At 45.4% G+C, this 15000-nt stretch overlaps 7 non-coding genes across 7 annotated transcripts; 3 read left to right on the forward strand and 4 right to left on the reverse strand.

The window, feature by feature from the left end:
• Positions 1 to 1305: 1305 nt before the first annotated feature.
• On the reverse strand, positions 1306 to 1378 carry trnak-uuu (transfer RNA lysine (anticodon UUU)). Its single transcript has one exon. It is a non-coding gene; the product is annotated as a tRNA-Lys (tRNA).
• A 4889-nt stretch (positions 1379 to 6267) lies between these two features.
• Positions 6268 to 6341, reverse strand: trnat-ugu (transfer RNA threonine (anticodon UGU)). Its single transcript has one exon. It is a non-coding gene; the product is annotated as a tRNA-Thr (tRNA).
• A 519-nt stretch (positions 6342 to 6860) lies between these two features.
• Positions 6861 to 6950, reverse strand: trnar-ucu (transfer RNA arginine (anticodon UCU)). Its single transcript is given in 2 exon segments — positions 6861 to 6896; positions 6914 to 6950. It is a non-coding gene; the product is annotated as a tRNA-Arg (tRNA).
• A 1233-nt stretch (positions 6951 to 8183) lies between these two features.
• Positions 8184 to 8265, forward strand: trnas-aga (transfer RNA serine (anticodon AGA)). The gene has a single exon. It is a non-coding gene; the product is annotated as a tRNA-Ser (tRNA).
• Positions 8266 to 8553: 288 nt separating this feature from the next.
• Positions 8554 to 8636, forward strand: trnal-cag (transfer RNA leucine (anticodon CAG)). The gene has a single exon. It is a non-coding gene; the product is annotated as a tRNA-Leu (tRNA).
• An 864-nt stretch (positions 8637 to 9500) lies between these two features.
• On the forward strand, positions 9501 to 9572 carry trnaw-cca (transfer RNA tryptophan (anticodon CCA)). Its single transcript has one exon. It is a non-coding gene; the product is annotated as a tRNA-Trp (tRNA).
• Positions 9573 to 11050: 1478 nt separating this feature from the next.
• Positions 11051 to 11123, reverse strand: trnak-uuu (transfer RNA lysine (anticodon UUU)). The gene has a single exon. It is a non-coding gene; the product is annotated as a tRNA-Lys (tRNA).
• Between the last annotated feature and the right edge of the window lie 3877 nt (positions 11124 to 15000).

The raw sequence follows: 15000 nt of genomic DNA on the forward strand, positions 1-15000 counted from the left end.
ATACGTAAGAAATAAATATGAATAAAAAGAAATACAAAAGTCTTTCGGTTTGCAAACTTTAGTATGTCGAGTGTGTCCGGTAGTGAAGAAATTATGAAGTCTCAGACCAGACGCTCAAAGCACTTCATCACTACTGAGGTGAGGGCTATTGACTGAGATAAAGAGATGTTGAATATTTCAGTGAACACAGATGCTAGCTGGTCTGCGCAGGCTCTGAGAATATGAGCTGAGATGCCGTCTGGTCCTGCTGCTTTCCTGGTGTTCACTCTCTTGAAGGCTCTCCTCACGTTGTGCTTGGTGATGATGAGCGCGCTTCCGGTGCTGGCAGTGTCTTCCTGTCTGCAGCCCGTCGCGCCGCTAACATTAGCATCGCTAGCGTCTTTAGCTGCAGCCTCGAAGCGAGCATAGAATGTGTTCTGCTGGTCAGCCAGAGTCGCGTCCGCGTTTGCCATACCGGTTGTTGCTGTTTTATAGTCCGTTATTGTCCTTAGTCCCTGCCACAGGCTCCTAAAGTCACTCTGTTGAAGTTGTGACTTTAGTTTCCGTATGTAGCGCTGCTTCGCCTATTTCACCGTTTTCGCACAATATGTGACACAGCTTTGTACGGGTCCATGTCCCCCGACGCAAGTCCTGCGTTGTAGGCAGCGGTGTGAGATCTCAGAGCGTCGCTGATGGTTTTATCCACCCACGGCTTCTGGTTGGGAAACGTCCTAATAGTCTTTTTCTCCACGGTATCATCCGCTAGTTTCCCGATGAATCCCACAACCGTTTGCATAAACACACTGACGTCATCAGAGCTGTTTCTGAATATGTCCCAGTCTGCGTCATCAAGTGCATCCTGTAACGCGGCCACTGATTGGTCCGTCCAGCGCGCGACCTTCCTCTGAACCCACACTTCCTGTTTCAGCCTTTGTTTGTATTTTGGCCAGCGGCATGGTCAGATTTACCAAACGGTGGACGAGATTGTGCCCTGTAGCCATCCTTGACTGTAGCGTAGCAGTGGTTGAGTGTCCTTTCGCCCCTGGTGGGACAGGTGATATGCTGATGAAAGTTTGGCGTGACTGGACATCGTGACAGCAGCCGACCTCACTGGCGCCATCTTGTACTTGTGGGACTTCCATCCCTTGGTGACCTTCCTGAGCATAAGACAATCTCCTAAGAGTAAGTCTCCACCAGGAAATCCTTGGCAAGTAGTCTGCAATTTCCAATTTTCAGCCTTTGAGAATTTCTTAATCAAAGCTAACCCTCTTAATTGCTTTGAACAACTTGTGCCAAACACTCTGTTTTTCCTAATCACCAAGGTAACGCCTGAACAGGGACTTGAACCCTGGACCCTCAGATTAAAAGTCTGATGCTCTACCGACTGAGCTATCCAGGCTCTGGACGATGTGCCATCCCTCACAAAAAACAGTTTTACCCATCCTTTCCCAATGCTCGTCCATTGTTCAAGTTCAAGTTCAAGTAGGCTTTATTGTCACTTCAACCATATACAGTTAGTACACAGTGAAACGAAACAACGTTTGTGGTAGAAATTTAAATTTCATCCAATCTCTAGGATGACCACGCATGTTTGTGTCAACCACTTGATAAAAGATGACAGCGCTCAGGTAACAACTTACTGACCTAATTACTAAAAAAAACGTATACGTAAGAAATAAATATGAATATAAAGAAATACAAAAGTCTTTCGGTTTGCAAACTTTGATATGTCGAGTGTGTCCGGTAGTGAAAAAATTATGAAGTCTCAGACCAGGCGCTCAAAGCACTTCATCACTACTGAGGTGAGGGCTACAGGGCGATAATCAGGGGACAGGAACAATGATGGACTCTTTGAAGCATGTGGGGATCACCGACTGAAATAAAGAGTTAAAATGTTGAATATTTCAGTGAACACAGACGCTAGCTGGTCTGCGCAGGCATGCTAGCGGCGCTAATGGCTGCAGACAGGAAATCACTGCCAGCACCGGAAGCGCGTTCATCATCACCGAGCACGAAGTGAGGAGAGCCTTCAAGAGAGTGAACACCAGGAAAGCAGCAGGACCAGATGGCATCTCAGGCCGCATTCTCAGAGCCTGCGCAGACCAGCTAGCACCTGTGTTCACTGAGATATTCAACATCTCTTTATCTCAGTCGGTGATCCCCACATGCTTCAAAGAGCCCATATTGTTCCAGTCCCAAAGAAACCTCATCCTGCTTCCCTCAATGACTATCGCCCTGTAGCCCTCACCTCAGTAGTGATGAAGTGCTTTGAACGCCTGGTCAGAGACTTCATCATTTCTTCACTACCAGACACACTGGACCCACTACAGTTTGCATACCGTCCAAACCGTTCCACAGACGATGCAATCTCACATCTCCTCCACACATCTCTCACTCACCTGGACACTCGGAGGGGGAATTATGTGAAAATGCTCTTCATCGACTACAGCTCTGCATTTAATACCATAATTCCCTCCACACTCACCACCAAGCTGGAGCACCTGGGACTCAGCTCATCCATGTGTCAGTGGATCTCCAATTTTCTGACTGGCAGACCACAGGCAGTAAGGATGGGCGGCCATGTCTCAGCCTCCATCACTCTCAGTACTGGAGCCCCCCAGGGTTGTGTTCTGAGCTCCCTGCTGTACTCTCTGTACACCTCTGACTGCGTGGCCACTACCAACTCCACCACCGTCATCAAGTTTGCTGACGACACTGTCGTGGTGGGCCTGATCACCAACAACAATGAGACGGCCTACCTGGAGGAGGTTGGAAATCTGGAGAACTGGTGCCAGAGAAACAATCTCCTCCTGAACGTCAGCAAGACAAAGGAGCTGATAGTGGACTTCAGTACAAAACAGGAGAGGAACTACCAGACCCCCATCATCAACAAGAGCCCAGTGGAGAGAGTGGACAGCTTCAGATACCTCGGTGTTCACATCACGCAGGACCTGACATGGTCCTGTCACATCAACACCGTGGTAAAAAAGGCCCGGCAGCGTCTGTACCACCTCAGACGCTTGAGAGACTTTAGACTGCCCTCCAAGGTGCTCAGGAATTTCTACTCCTGCACCATAGAGGGCATCCTGACGGGAAACATCACGACCTGGTTCGGGAACAGCACCATGCAGGACAGACGAGCTCTACAGAGGGTGGTGCGATCAGCTGAGCGCATCATCCGCATCGAGCTCCTTGACCTGCACTCAATCTACACCAAGCGGTGCTGGACCAAGGCCAGGAAGGTCGTGAAGGACCTCAGCCATCCCAACAATGGACTGTTTACTCTGTTGCGGTCTGGGAAGCGATTCCGCTCCCTGAGGGCCAACACAGAGAGACTGAGGAGGAGCTTCTTCCCGCAGGCGATAAGGTCTCTCAACCACACCACTAGGCAAAACTAACACAATATTTTCACAGTTCTCAAAATCAATCAATCAATCTCTATACATCCATGGACACTATGGACAACTCCACGCACATCACATCTACACTACATGTTCACGTTTACATTCTGGACCATTACACAAAGTCACTTTAATACCCATTGCACAAAGTCACTTTTTCTATGCATACTTGCACAAAATTAAAGTTCTATGTATACAATATATTTCTATTTTCAGGTTGTATTTTTTCTAGTTAAATTTTTATTTAAATTTTTTATCATATTTCTTATATTGATATTTATTACTTATAAGTTTTAATTCTCTTTTTAATGTCACTGGCAGTCGTGTAAGCATTTCACTACATTTCGTACTGTGTATGACTGTGTATGTGACAAATAAAATTTGAATTTGAAGTAGTCTGCAATTTCCAATTTTCAGCCTTTGAGAATTTCTTAATCCAAGCTAACCCTCTTAATTGCTTTTAACAACTTGGGCCAAACACTCTTTTTTTCCTAATCACCAAGGTAACACCTGAACAGGGACTTGAACCCTGGACCCTTAGATTAAAAGTCTGATGCTCTACCGACTGAGCTATCCATGCTCTGGAAGGTGTGCCATCCCTCACAAAAAGCAGCTTTACCCATCCTTTCCCAATGCTCGTCCATTGTTTGACACATTTGAAGAAACCAAGCACTTGTGAACCCTTTCAAGTGGTGAGGTTGGTCATGAGAATTTTAAACTTTTACACTGACTGATAACCTGTCCAGTATTTATGCTGAGATCAATCGAACCATTAAGATTTCTGTTTAACTGCCATGTTTTCAACATTTTCTTCCCTAAAAAAAAAGGGATTCTGACCTTCACATGCAGTGAAAGTTGTTACCAGGATCACTCTTCTGAACAGCCCTGCTTCTAAAGTTTTATCTAGGATGAATGAATGTCTTATATGCCCATGGTATGTGAATTCCTTCAAAAAGATCAGCATTATCGACAAAGGTTGGCCTTCTGGACAAGGAGACCACGTGACTCAAGTTTCTGAGGGAGTGGGTACTCCACCTCTCCCAGGAATTCCTTCAGTATTTCCTGCTTGTGTGTTAACGCGTGCTCAGCAAAAGAAATTGAGTGATGTAGTAGATTTGTCTGACTCTTTCTTATGCCAGGAGGAAACCATTGAGGAAAGCCTGCCTCAGCTTAACCCCAGTGTGAAATTTACTGATGTTCCAAAGGCTACTTCGAAACCAGATGCCAAACTTCGCATAACTCGTGCCAAGTTGGCGATAGCTCAGAAGGCCGACCCTTTGCTAACCCATTGTTTTGAGACTGCGGTGAAGAAAGGAGAGCTGGAGAAGCACCCAATTGCTTACTTCTTGGAAAATGGAGTTTTAATGCGAAAGTGGTCACCACCCTATTCTTTGAATGGTTCGAGTGATGTATATCAGGTTGTAGTCCCTCAAGAACTTCGCAACGAAGTTCTCATGTTGGCTCACGACCATCCTTGTTCTGGTCATGTGGGCGTACGGAAAACCTACTTGAGGGCGTTAAAATATTTTGTATGGCCTGGTATGAAAAGACATGTAGCTCAATATTGTAGATCGTGTCACACATGTTAACTTGTGGGTAAGCCCAATCAAACCATTCCTCGTTTTGTGGTTTTGAATAAAAGTTAGGTGAACTTAGAAGTTCACATTTGTGTGTGGGGGGGAATGTTACAACCCACAACATTTTGGTCGCGCTGTGTGTATTTAGGCTTCTGTGCTTTGTAGCGTGTGTATATTGTGCCCAGGTCGAGCTCCGCTCCTGATTCCACTCCAAGTTTTCCGACTGCCACTACAGCGTGTCCAGGTTCGGCTCCGCTCCCATTCCACTCCAGGTTTTCGACTGCCACTACACCAGCGGCTGGCTGACCTTCCACACGTGCACTTCCGCCCTGCGTGACGTCAGCAACGAGTGGACCAGTTATAAACCGGAGAGAGACCCGGGATTGAGGAGGCGTGTAGGCGAGGCGTTGATTGTTTTGGAGAGAGAGTTGTTATTTTGGTGTTTTTGATATTGGCTTGTGTACCCTGGTTTTGACTTTATTGCAACCCTTTGACTTTGATTATTGCTTGTCCCTTTTGGTTTGTTTGCTTGGTTTTTGTTGTATATATTTTTTGTGAATACTTTCACTTTATGTTTGTGCACGCACCAGTAGTAGGGGTGTGGCTGCCATTTGTTTTGGGGAAAAGGGAATTTATCCACTGTTTTTGGTTTAGGGAGATAGGTAAGTTATCTGTATTTTTGTTTGTGTTTTGTTTAGGTAAACAAGCTTGTAAAATACAGATACCCGTTTTGTTTATTATTTTGGCCTGGGTCCACCCTGAAGCTGACCTTGGTGTTGTGTCAGTATTTTTGTTTGCTTTGTGTAAAGCAATACAAACCCTGTCTTTTTGCCAGCTAAAGTGCCTGTCTATTTCTTTCTGGTATATTACACCATTATATCCAACCTTGTTCACACAGTTTAAAATAGAACCCCGAACCTATTATTTGCTGTACGGCCCAACCCTAGACTGGGACGTAACAATATATATATATATATACATATATATATATACTTTCTTATTGACAGCCATTGTCCTCATTTAAATGTAACCAACATCAGGCAAATGTTCCACGGCTACTCAGAAAATGATTCAATTCTTGCAAATCAAAATGCCACTGTTCATTCACTTCTGTGGGATGAATAGAGCTACCTTGCTTGAGCTCCATGGACAGGTATCTACCTGTGGAAAACACATGAAAACTGAGCAGAAATCTTGGCTGAAAGCAAGATACCCTGCCACAACCTGAGCCCACAAGCACTTAAGCCTTGAGCTCCTCGTGCAGTTGGACCCAGACCTTGTCTGGTGTACCAAGAGATGAAACTCACAACAGGCACTGCTGGGATTTGAACCCAGGATCTCCTGTTTACAAGACAGGTGCTTTCACCAGCTAAGCCACAGTGCCAATTGCCTGGGTGGCACCTTAGGCATGACCCAGCACTTTTAACCGAGACTCTCCTGGCTAAGACATAATCTGATCGCAATGCTAATATTTCCTCCATCCGCATGCAAACCTCGCTGAGCTGGTGAGACGAGTACTCAACCAGCGATGCCATGCAAATGCTTTCATGTTTGTTTGCCCATCCTAACTTTGATTTCGGCTTGATAAGATCCCAAAAAGGGTGAAAATCCAATCCAGGGATAAGGAATTAAAATCCACATGCCATGCACATCTAAAAGCAAGCAAGCATTCATCAGATTGCTGCTGTGGACTTTGGCTCTTTGTCCCATAAGGATTGCGTGAATCAATGTAGTAACCTTTTGTTGAAGCTGGAGTTGAGCTGAGGGCTTGATTTGGACAAATGGGCAGAAACATGTGGAAAACAATGATATTTCTTAAATTCAGCTGACAAGTCATTCAATCAAATATGGCAAGATTTAATTTTAGACATGGTGTGTGGATGAAAAGAAGGTAACTAGTTAGTGACTCTGGCGGGACTCGAACCCGCAACCTTTGAATAGCTCCACAGCTGAGTCTAGAAGTCCAATGCGCTATCCATTGCGCCACAGAGCCAACCAGGGTGTTCTTTTTCAGGCTCTCCAAGATTCATGGATGCTCAAGTTCATTAGGCAGATGCTTTTTTTGTTGCTACTAATCAAATTCCACCAAATGCAAACAACTATGGCAAGTGCTGATCCCACAAGCTGTCAACAGCGTCGACAGAATGCCCTAATTTCACCATGGAATTTGCCACAGAACCCTGTCTGACTTGCAAAGTTATTCAACTCTGGCTGTAAGAAAGGCAAGAAAGGGATAGCTTTCGCACCAACAGATGATTGTTGCAGTAGACACTGCTTGGATAGCACTGTAGCATGGAGACCTCATCATATACACTAGATAACCTATTAAATAAGGTATCTCCTCATCACCCATAGATTGAACGTTTTGTGGTGTAAGGTCCTACAAATTCGAGACATCATGTAACCACACGAATGACGATTTGGCAGCAGCATTATTCTGTTGCGTTTTTGTGAATGCGCCTCATACACTTGATTTGATGCTTGCAAAGGTCCCCAACAGCTGAATAATCGCAACCACAGGTCAAATTATATGTCAAAAGAAGGCAGCCAAACCAATGCAAATGCAAGAAATTATCTGCTCTAGTCATCGTCATTGTGTGACCTTAACCCATGAGCTGTTAACGGTCGGACATAAAGCAAAGATTTAATTTTCTCCACAGAAACCAGTCTGATCTGCAGAGCAACAGAAGTGCACAGCAAGAGGCATTGTTGGGATTTAAACGCTCCTGTTCAGCTCTCCTGGGATCTCCTGTTTACTAGACGTCTCTGCACATGGTTGTGTTGTTGAGGCAGAGCTGGGTGCCAAAATGAAGGCTACAAGTTCTGAGCTGAACTTCATTTTCACAGATACTGAAAAATTCTTTTGAGATGTTCCACCGCATGTTTGAATGCAGAAGTCAAGGAATCAGCTTCTGGATGACGATGGGGTATGAAAAGTTGTCTTGTTTATGATTTATAGGTTTATTTCATCTTTCTCACTGTATTTTGCAGCATTGCCCATAGATGGTTGCAGAGGCTGCTCTATAAACTGCTTTGCTGTTTTGCTAAGGTAAAACGGGAATGTGGTTTCTGTCTGAAGCCTAAAAATCCTGAACTTAAGCCAACTGATACACTTGCGTGTATTGGAAAGATCCAAGGCTTGCTTTGGGGAGGAGGTCAAGTCATGAAATGAGACGTGGCGAAAGTCTATTCAACCACGGCCCCACGCTAAGCACACACAAGTGGTGTAGTCGTGGCCGAGTGGTTAAGGCGATAGACTAGAAATCCATTGGGGGCTCCCCGCGCAGGTTCGAATCCTGCCGACTACGTCTGTTATATTGCCCAAGAAAGACATGTTGCAACTCATTGTGTTGTGGCTGTGATTTGTAATAAATTTCCTCATGCCCTTAATAGTTGGTGCTTTGTTAAAGACATAATAGTGACATCCTGCCCCTTTCATCCTCAGTAGTTGCTGCTTTGGTGGAGAAATCCTGTCACCACTTCCCAACGTTGATCTGTCTTCCAATGACAAGCTGCCTCATAGACATCCGATTGCTTATATGAGTGCGTGGCCAGCGACCTGTAATCCGTGCAAGAGGTGTCTTCCCTAGATCCTTGTCAGGATGGCCGAGCGGTCTAAGGCGCTGCGTTCAGGTCGCAGTCTCCCCTGGAGGCGTGGGTTCAAATCCCACTTCTGACAAGAGCCCCAACTCTTTGTTGCATTTAGGAAATCGTGTATGGATCTGCATCAATATCCTTGACTTCTCACAGCATAGCTTTGCTTGCTAGTGAAGAAGTTGGCACTTATCTTCATCAAGCGCTTGCTTCTTCGATATTTTGGACTATGTAGACATGGTTGTGTTGTTGAGGCAAAGCCCGGAGCAGGGTGCCAAAATAAAGGCTACAGGTTCTGAGCTGAACTTCCTTTTCACGGATGCTGAAAAATTCTTTTGAGATGTCCCAGCACGTTTGATTGCTGAAGTCAAGAAATCAGCTTCTATTTGACGATTGGGTATGAAAAGTTGTTATTGATCATGACTTATAGGTTCATTTCATCTTTCTGTCTGTATTTTGCAGCATTGCCCATAGATGGTTGGAGAGGTTGCTCTCTAAACTGCTTTCCTGTTTTGCTAAGGTAAAACGTGAACGTGGTTTCAGTCTGAAGCCTAAAAATCCTGAACTTAAGCCAACCAGTACACTTGTGTGTATTGGAAAGATCCAATAAGGTTTTCCAGTACAGATTTGAATAAAAAAAGGCCTCACTTGGTGTTTAACAAAACATGCATGAAATCTGGTCATTTTGTTTGATTCTATGGTTCATTTTACATGCTGCACAGTAAGTGGCAAAGAAAAAGTCTTGTTTTGAGGAGGAGGTCAAGTCATGGCTGTGAATTGTCTTGAGTTCCCCAAATCTGAGCATCCCCATCTTGAAGCTTGGACAAATTGGAGATTTAGGTACAAGTTGTCACACTCACACTGCCATTTGATCACGAAAAACGCTCTTGATATTCATGGAGGGGGGAAATCAGACAGGTTAGCCAATAAGCTTCTGCTGGCAATGTAGGACCTCGTGGCGCAACGGTAGCGCGTCTGACTCCAGATCAGAAGGTTGCGTGTTCAAATCACGTCGAGGTCATGAGCTGCTCCCTCTGTGTGTGGCGGCGTGTGTTGCTGGCGTTTTTAAACAGGTTCGTGGTAGAAATTTAAATTTCATCCAATCTCTAGGATGACCATGCATGTTTGTGTCAACCTCTTGATAAAAGATGACAGTGCTCAGGTAACAACTCACTGACCTAATTACTAAAAAAAAATTATACGTAAGAAATAAATATGAATAAAAAGAAATACAAAAGTCTTTCGGTTTGCAAACTTTAGTATGTCGAGTGTGTCCGGTAGTGAAGAAATTATGAAGTCTCAGACCAGGCGCTCAAAGCACTTCATCACTACTGAGGTGAGGGCTATTGACTGAGATAAAGAGATGTTGAATATTTCAGTGAACACAGATGCTAGCTGGTCTGCGCAGGCTCTGAGAATATGAGCTGAGATGCCGTCTGGTCCTGCTGCTTTCCTGGTGTTCACTCTCTTGAAGGCTCTCCTCACGTTGTGCTTGGTGATGATGAGCGCGCTTCCGGTGCTGGCAGTGTCTTCCTGTCTGCAGCCCGTCGCGCCGCTAACATTAGCATCGCTAGCGTCTTTAGCTGCAGCCTCGAAGCGAGCATAGAATGTGTTCTGCTGGTCAGCCAGGGTCGCGTCCGCGTTCGCCATACCGGTTGTTGCTGTTTTATAGTCCGTTATTGTCCTTAGTCCCTGCCACAGGCTCCTAAAGTCACTCTGTTGAAGTTGTGACTTTAGTTTCCATATGTAGCGCTGCTTCGCCTCTTTCACCGTTTTCGCACAATATGTGACACAGCTTTGTACGGGTCCATGTCCCCCGACGCAAGTCCTGCGTTGTAGGCAGCGGTGTGAGATCTCAGAGCGTCGCTGATGGTTTTATCCACCCACGGCTTCTGGTTGGGAAACGTCCTAATAGTCTTTTTCTCCACGGTATCATCCGCTAGTTTCCCAATGAATCCCACAACCGTTTGCATAAACACACTGACGTCATCAGAGCTGTTTCTGAATATGTCCCAGTCTGCGTCATCAAGTGCATCCTGTAACGCGGCCACTGATTGGTCCGTCCAGCGCGCGACCTTCCTCTGAACCCACACTTCCTGTTTCAGCCTTTGTTTGTATTTTGGCCAGCGGCATGGTCAGATTTACCAAACGGTGGACGAGATTGTGCCCTGTAGCCATCCTTGACTGTAGCGTAGCAGTGGTTGAGTGTCCTTTCGCCCCTGGTGGGACAGGTGATATGCTGATGAAAGTTTGGCGTGACTGGACATCGTGACAGCAGCCAACCTCACTGGCGCCATCTTGTACTTGTGGGACTTCCATCCCTTGGTGACCTTCCTGAGCATAAGACAATCTCCTAAGAGTAAGTCTCCACCAGGAAATCCTTGGCAAGTAGTCTGCAATTTTTTTCAGCCTTTGAGAATTTCTTAATCAAAGCTAACCCTCTTAATTGCTTTGAACAACTTGTGCCAAACACTCTGTTTTTCCTAATCACCAAGGTAACGCCTGAACAGGGACTTGAACCCTGGACCCTCAGATTAAAAGTCTGATGCTCTACCGACTGAGCTATCCAGGCTCTGGACGATGTGCCATCCCTCACAAAAAACAGTTTTACCCATCCTTTCCCAATGCTCGTCCATTGTTCAAGTTCAAGTTCAAGTAGGCTTTATTGTCACTTCAACCATATACAGTTAGTACACAGTGAAACGAAACAACGTTTGTGGTAGAAATTTAAATTTCATCCAATCTCTAGGATGACCATGCATGTTTGTGTCAACCACTTGATAAAAGATGACAGCGCTCAGGTAACAACTCACTGACCTAATTACTAAAAAAAACGTATACGTAAGAAATAAATATGAATATAAAGAAATACAAAAGTCTTTCGGTTTGCAAACTTTGATATGTCGAGTGTGTCCGGTAGTGAAAAAATTATGAAGTCTCAGACCAGGCGCTCAAAGCACTTCATCACTACTGAGGTGAGGGCTACAGGGCGATAATCAGGGGACAGGAACAATGATGGACTCTTTGAAGCATGTGGGGATCACCGACTGAAATAAAGAGTTAAAATGTTGAATATTTCAGTGAACACAGACGCTAGCTGGTCTGCGCAGGCATGCTAGCGGCGCTAATGGCTGCAGACAGGAAATCACTGCCAGCACCGGAAGCGCGTTCATCATCACCGAGCACGAAGTGAGGAGAGCCTTCAAGAGAGTGAACACCAGGAAAGCAGCAGGACCAGATGGCATCTCAGGCCGCATTCTCAGAGCCTGCGCAGACCAGCTAGCACCTGTGTTCACTGAGATATTCAACATCTCTTTATCTCAGTCGGTGATCCCCACATGCTTCAAAGAGCCCATATTGTTCCAGTCCCAAAGAAACCTCATCCTGCTTCCCTCAATGACTATCGCCCTGTAGCCCTCACCTCAGTAGTGATGAAGTGCTTTGAACGCCTGGTCAGAGACTTCATCATTTCTTCACTACCAGACACACTGGACCCACTACAGTTTGCATACCGTCCAAACCGTTCCACAGACGATGCAATCTCACATCTCCTCCACACATCTCTCACTCACCTGGACACTCGGAGGGGGAATTATGTGAAAATGCTCTTCATCGACTACAGCTCTGCATTTAATACCATAATTCCCTCCACACTCACCACCAAGCTGGAGCACCTGGGACTCAGCTCATCCATGTGTCAGTGGATCTCCAATTTTCTGACTGGCAGACCACAGGCAGTAAGGATGGGCGGCCATGTCTCAGCCTCCATCACTCTCAGTACTGGAGCCCCCCAGGGTTGTGTTCTGAGCTCCCTGCTGTACTCTCTGTACACCTCTGACTGCGTGGCCACTACCAACTCCACCACCGTCATCAAGTTTGCTGACGACACTGTCGTGGTGGGCCTGATCACCAACAACAATGAGACGGCCTACCTGGAGGAGGTTGGAAATCTGGAGAACTGGTGCCAGAGAAACAATCTCCTCCTGAACGTCAGCAAGACAAAGGAGCTGATAGTGGACTTCAGTACAAAACAGGAGAGGAACTACCAGACCCCCATCATCAACAAGAGCCCAGTGGAGAGAGTGGACAGCTTCAGATACCTCGGTGTTCACATCACGCAGGACCTGACATGGTCCTGTCACATCAACACCGTGGTAAAAAAGGCCCGGCAGCGTCTGTACCACCTCAGACGCTTGAGAGACTTTAGACTGCCCTCCAAGGTGCTCAGGAATTTCTACTCCTGCACCATAGAGAGCATCCTGACGGGAAACATCACGACCTGGTTCGGGAACAGCACCATGCAGGACAGACGAGCTCTACAGAGGGTGGTGCGATCAGCTGAGCGCATCATCCGCATCGAGCTCCTTGACCTGCACTCAATCTACACCAAGCGGTGCTGGACCAAGGCCAGGAAGGTCGTGAAGGACCTCAGCCATCCCAACAATGGACTGTTTACTCTGTTGCGGTCTGGGAAGCGATTCCGCTCCCTGAGGGCCAACACAGAGAGACTGAGGAGGAGCTTCTTCCCGCAGGCGATAAGGTCTCTCAACCACACCACTAGGCAAAACTAACACAATATTTTCACAGTTCTCAAAATCAATCAATCAATCTCTATACATCCATGGACACTATGGACAACTCCACGCACATCACATCTACACTACATGTTCACGTTTACATTCTGGACCATTACACAAAGTCACTTTAATAACCATTGCACAAAGTCACTTTTTCTATGCATACTTGCACAAAATTATAGTTCTATGTATACAATATATTTCTATTTTCAGGTTGTATTTTTTCTAGTTAAATTTTTATTTAAATTTTTTATCATATTTCTTATATTGATATTTATTACTTATAAGTTTTAATTCTCTTTTTAAGGTCACTGGCAGTCGTGTAAGCATTTCACTACATTTCGTACTGTGTATGACTGTGTATGTGACAAATAAAATTTGAATTTGAAGTAGTCTGCAATTTCCAATTTTCAGCCTTTGAGAATTTCTTAATCCAAGCTAACCCTCTTAATTGCTTTGAACAACTTGGGCCAAACACTCTTTTTTTCCTAATCACCAAGGTAACACCTGAACAGGGACTTGAACCCTGGACCCTTAGATTAAAAGTCTGATGCTCTACCGACTGAGCTATCCATGCTCTGGAAGGTGTGCCATCCCTCACAAAAAGCAGCTTTACCCATCCTTTCCCAATGCTCGTCCATTGTTTGACACATTTGAAGAAACCAAGCACTTGTGAACCCTTTCAAGTGGTGAGGTTGGTCATGAGAATTTTAAACTTTTACACTGACTGATAACCTGTCCAGTATTTATGCTGAGATCAATCGAACCATTAAGATTTCTGTTTAACTGCCATGTTTTCAACATTTTCTTCCCTAAAAAAAAAGGGATTCTGACCTTCACATGCAGTGAAAGTTGTTACCAGGATCACTCTTCTGAACAGCCCTGCTTCTAAAGTTTTATCTAGGATGAATGAATGTCTTATATGCCCATGGTATGTGAATTCCTTCAAAAAGATCAGCATTATCGACAAAGGTTGGCCTTCTGGACAAGGAGACCACGTGACTCAAGTTTCTGAGGGAGTGGGTACTCCACCTCTCCCAGGAATTCCTTCAGTATTTCCTGCTTGTGTGTTAACGCGTGCTCAGCAAAAGAAATTGAGTGATGTAGTAGATTTGTCTGACTCTTTCTTATGCCAGGAGGAAACCATTGAGGAAAGCCTGCCTCAGCTTAACCCCAGTGTGAAATTTACTGATGTTCCAAAGGCTACTTCGAAACCAGATGCCAAACTTCGCATAACTCGTGCCAAGTTGGCGATAGCTCAGAAGGCCGACCCTTTGCTAACCCATTGTTTTGAGACTGCGGTGAAGAAAGGAGAGCTGGAGAAGCACCCAATTGCTTACTTCTTGGAAAATGGAGTTTTAATGCGAAAGTGGTCACCACCCTATTCTTTGAATGGTTCGAGTGATGTATATCAGGTTGTAGTCCCTCAAGAACTTCGCAACGAAGTTCTCATGTTGGCTCACGACCATCCTTGTTCTGGTCATGTGGGCGTACGGAAAACCTACTTGAGGGCGTTAAAATATTTTGTATGGCCTGGTATGAAAAGACATGTAGCTCAATATTGTAGATCGTGTCACACATGTCAACTTGTGGGTAAGCCCAATCAAACCATTCCTCGTTTTGTGGTTTTGAATAAAAAGTTAGGTGAACTTAGAAGTTCACATTTGTGTGTGGGGGGGAATGTTACAACCCACAACATTTTGGTCGCGCTGTGTGTATTTAGGCTTCTGTGCTTTGTAGCGTGTGTATATTGTGCCCAGGTCGAGCTCCGCTCCTGATTCCACTCCAAGTTTTCCGACTGCCACTACAGCGTGTCCAGGTTCGGCTCCGCTCCCATTCCACTCCAGGTTTTCGACTGCCACTACACCAGCG

Source organism: Clarias gariepinus, chromosome 5, assembly GCF_024256425.1.
Source record: "Clarias gariepinus isolate MV-2021 ecotype Netherlands chromosome 5, CGAR_prim_01v2, whole genome shotgun sequence".
NCBI lineage: Eukaryota > Metazoa > Chordata > Actinopteri > Siluriformes > Clariidae > Clarias > Clarias gariepinus.